The sequence below is a fragment of the Thalia democratica genome, chromosome 7, assembly GCF_965202585.1.
Source record: "Thalia democratica chromosome 7, ktThaDemo2.hap1.1, whole genome shotgun sequence".
In the NCBI taxonomy this organism is placed as follows: Eukaryota; Metazoa; Chordata; class Thaliacea; order Salpida; family Salpidae; genus Thalia; species Thalia democratica.
In genome coordinates this window covers 38,681,621-38,686,922 of record NC_139171.1, presented here as the reverse complement: position 1 = coordinate 38,686,922, position 5,302 = coordinate 38,681,621, and positions in this window count along the sequence as shown.

The window sequence follows — 5,302 nt, the reverse complement described above, 5'->3', positions numbered from 1 at the left end:
ATTCAACGGGAATTGCTCTGTGAAAAAATAAATACTGTAAGGAAAGAATAGAAGCTAAAGTAGGTATTATACATGTGTCCATTAAAAATAAAAATAATTGGTTTAGATTTTCGTAGGTTAATGATAGATAAAATACTTAATTTTAAGTCAGACTGTTATAAAACTTTATAATATATGTAATTTTTAAGTCTAAATTACAGTAAAAATACAAAATAAAATAACAAATCATAATATAAAATGTAAAATAAAAACAAATTGTACAGTAATCTTCCTTTATTGTACCAACACATGTTTCTGTGTGTTAACGAATCAACACACTTCAACTGGGTTCTGTAAAAAAATATCTGTATTCAAATCACAGATAAACCGTGCTTTTTTACCTATTACGCCCAAGAGAATTGGTAGGTTTTTTACTGCAGGTTTATACTTAGCATATGACTACCTTGTTGTTTTACATTTTAACTTTCATATATAACACAATTTACTTATTGAATATTTAAAATATATGTATGGGATATTTAAATTAAACAGCCGACTGCTACTTTACCAATCAATTATTTTAATAATTATTAAATACAATATATACTTAATTTAAGTCATTGTGATTTTATGTATGTCGCTGTAAATTAATTATCGGTCAGTACATTGTAAGCTCAATAACAGTTTTTTTTTTTTTTGTGTTTTGTTTTTCTTAAAGTTTAATTTTTTCATTTTTTTAAATTTTTACATTTGAACTAAATCTGCTTCCTAGTTGTATATAACTTTGCTTCAATCATTACAAACATTCAATATATAATATACATGTTACATCGAGTTTCTGTGACTTTTATTACCTTCGCCGTTGTTAAGTTTTATTAATTTTTATTGATACACTAATTAATGGTTAATGTTTTATTTTTGTTCAAAATAGATTACAAACATAAATAATAAATTAATACAATTTGCAATACAAATTAAATACTTGAAATAACCTCGTTTATATTGTGACGTAATTATTAGTTGTAATGAATGTATTTTTTTCGTTAGTTAACAAAAGTAAATTTTGAATTAGTCATCTTTCCCATTAACGTGAGTTGTTTGTTTATGTTATGATTTGTTGTTTTGTTGTGTAATTTAGCTTACTTTACTTATTTTAGACTTAATAATCACAAATATCATATAGTTTTATAACAGTCGGGTTTAGTATTAAGTATTTTACCTATTATTTACTACTATCAGTAGAAAATATTTTATTTTAATGAAAGCATGTATACACCTACTTTATTCTATGCTTCTATTCTCTCATTACAGTGGTTATTTTTTTACAGAACCCAGTTGAAGTGTGTTGATTCGTTAACACACAGAAACATATGTTGGTACAATAAAGGAAGAGTACAGTACAATTTGTTTTTATTTATATTCCAGTGAAGTTACTTCACTAGGATCTTTTATTAGCAAACTATTAAACCTATATTTTTGAACAGTTAATATAAAATGTATTATTTTTTATGGACACATGTATATACCTACTTTAGCTTCTATTCTGTCCTTAAAGTGTTTATTTTTTACAGAGCTCCGTTGAATTTTGTTAATTCGTTATCACACAGAAAAACGTGTTAGCGTAATAAAAGAAGCATACTGTATAATTTGTTATTATTATATATTCCAGTGAATTTGTTGCGCTAGGATCTTTTGTAAACAAAAGCTTAATTTTATATTTTGAATAGTTAAATAGAAAACGAAATTTAAAGAAAAGTAACAAACAACTTCTGAAAACGTCTCAAGCTGGTTTCTTAAACAAATAACACTTTTGTTTTTTATTTCATTTTTCTTTTGAAAAAAAAATACAAAAAAATTTAAAAATATTCTAACTATTTTAACTATAAGCTTATTAATTGTAAAAAAATGTAAATTAAAGTTTACTTAACGAGAAAAACTACACTTACTTATAAATTAAAAACACAATTAATAAATATTAACATACATAAATTTATTGTAACCATAAAAATTTACCCCCTAAAACAAGGGAAACTACCCCCCATGGATACATTTACCCCATGTTTAAATCTCTGAACTAAGGTGTAAATTCAAATAATATATTTTCTAACATGAAGAAAAGGTATAACTTTTTTTAAAAAACTGTTCAAAAATCTAGTAGTTCTAATAATTAGTACGAAATCAAATGTACTAGCAGCTTCGTCATTTGATTTGAAACAAAGTTATTTAGAGTTAAAAGATATAACTGAAGGTATATAACGCCAGTTATATTCTCTGAAAATTAAAAAAGTATACAAATATTTTTTTGCCCAAAAATATATGCTCAGAGTTTTGCCCTCTTGATCAGTGCTTTCTTATGTTTTATCATTCTCCTTAAAAATATAATTATTAACAAAAACTATGCTGAGTAATAATTTTTTTCTCTATAATAGAGATATTATTTCATATTTCAAATACAACTTTTTAATAGTTGTAATACTTTGAGCAAAACAAATATAACTAAACCATAATATCTTTTCAACAAAAATATATTTTTAAAAAGATATACTTTTTTACTGATCTATTGTGCATACTGCACAGCTTTTAAAAATTGGAAAAAACTACTACAGTTTTCAGCTATGCACTAATATTTGAGATACTATAAACTAAATCTTTAAGCTTAGCGCAATCGATAAATTTCATCAAAAATTTTTACAATTACTTAAACATCTACAGTTTGCTAGATAAGTTTATACCAAACTTTTTGTATGTACAATAAAGGTATTTTAATTATAAATACAACAGTTCAATTTGAATTTTTAATTCAATACAAGTTAATTTGCTTTATTTTCTAAACCTAGTATTAATTAGTGAGAAAATTTGTAAAATTTTCATTGAAATAATCCACACTAGTTTAGTTGGGTAGGTGTCAGAAAAGCACGGCGTCACTTTAGCACGGTGTGACACTTTAGCACGGAGTGTCACTTTAGCACGGAGTGATATTTTTGCACGTAATAATTTTAATCTTTTTTTAGTATTTATTCATATAATGTTTAATTATCTAACATAATTAACTTAACAACAAACAATTGTGAAAATTAATTCTAACACGTTTAAAAATATCCTCTTAAAAAAATTAGAAATAACGTTTTTACTATGGGCTTAAAATGAAATAAGAAAGTTTTTTATTTTTATATTTCTCACTTTTTATTTAAAACTTACGCTTAAAGTTTAGTCTTATTAGAATTAATTAAAGCGTTTAAAAAAAGTTTTAATAATCTTAGAGCTTGTATTTATTGCTAGCTTTTATTAAAATAGTTTTATGTCGAAAACTTTAAAGTAAAAGTATCAAAATATTTTCATCTAAAATTAAATAGTAAAACATGTTAATAAAGTTTCAAATTTACTTTTGTCTTAGTTTTAAGTAAAGCTTAAACTTGTAACTTATTTAAAACTTGTTAAATTTTAGTTCACATGTTGCATAGTTCGTTTTTAGATTATTAAAAAATACAGTACCTGATGTGATTTAAGCAAAGAAAAAAAATTCAAAACAAATTTTGTGCTAAAATGGCACTCTGTGCTAAAGTGACGCCGTGCTAAATTGACACTCCGTGCTAAAGTGACGCCGTGCTAAAGTGACACTCTGTGCTAAAATGTCACTCCGTGCTAAAGTGTCACACCGTGCTAAATTGTCACACCGTGCTAAAGTGTCACTCTGTGCTAAAGTGTCACCCGTGCTTTTCTGACCTGTTCCCAGTTTAGTTAGTAAAAGTAATTTACAGTTGAAATTTTACACAAAGCACTAAAACAACTATATTGAACTGTAAAGCTTCAAACTAATGTTAAATCGTAGTTGTAAATTATTGTAAGTTTAAATTTAAGTCCTATAAACTTAAAGCTAAAAAATTATTTTAGTGTTATGATTCTTTTAAAACACTGATTTATTTTAAACAAAGCTCTTTTCAAATAAGAATTTTTTGGTTGGGAAAGTTTAATATAATTTATTTTGTCAGTGGTATAGGTAGATAAGTTTTACTTTAAAAAGAGTTCAAGATTTGAAATTTGAGCACTTAATTTAAAATTTGTTAATCATTTCTGGAATAACATCATAGTTTATATGAACTTTATCGATATAGTAACAGTCGTTTAAGTTCGTTTTTTTTTTAAACAACCCATAAGTAAAAATATTGTCGTATAGGTTTGTAGTATAATTAACTAGAATCTATGCGGTTTTCTATATTTTTAACACACGTCAGTTTGATTTAGACTTTATTAAACTTAGTATGGCTTTTTTTGATGCATATTATTACTTCAAATAATCAATAAATACTACAAAGTATTTCAAAGCAGCAATTAATAGTCTTGAGTACGTACTCTTGAGCCAAAAACTTTGTTTTCAAAATGTAATTTCTATTTAGATTGGTACTTTTTAGGTAAGCACTCACCTCTGGCTGTATTTGAAGTTCGTACTCAAAAGGAAGAGTATTGTATATTGAAAACAATGATCGTAGTTTTTTAACATTTTAGAAATTTATTAGTTTTTTGAAAACAAGTTAATCCTTTGGGTATTTACTTTTTAACTGTTCATATTCATCTTGACGTATTTAAAAAAAACTATTTGTCTGTACAACAGGGGTGCACGACAATTAAAATTCGGACAACTCAAGTTCCAACAAAATATTAAAAGGGCCACAACTAAAAAAGTAATGTATATTTGTCAAATATAAAAAATACATATGTGGTCCTATTAATATCTACAAGCAATTTTTTCTTTTCACAAAACATTAAATATTTTTTGAGATATGGCTTCAATAAAGTAAAAAGCATAGTTAGTTTTAGTAATCTTCGAAGATCTTGTAAAATATTTAAGATTTTGCAAAAAAGTGGCTTTTAGATACTAACAAGATCTAAATATCTATTTTTTTTTCCAAATTTATGTCACTTTTTGAGATATACTTTTTTAATATTTTTTCAAGAATTTGAATTGTCAGAACTTGAGTTGTCCGAATTTGAGTTTTTATGTATAACAGAGTTTCCAAAATTTTATTTACGCCTCCTTGATAGAAAATAAAAATTCCCCATTTATTAGATATCGCCGTTTTACTAGTTAATTACCCACTTACTTTTTTGCCGCCCTACAAATAACCGCCCCTAAACGGGTGATATTACGCACTTTTTAAAATCTGATGTATACTTTGAACGACAAAATAAGAGCTCAAAAAGTTTTGTCTAAGGACCTGGGGCACAAAAAATATTTACCTTCTCGATTCATACTCCGCTGATGTAGTTTAATGTCTCTCCAGGACTTGTTCAGTTTAAATTTGATGCTTTTTACAGATTCTTGTTT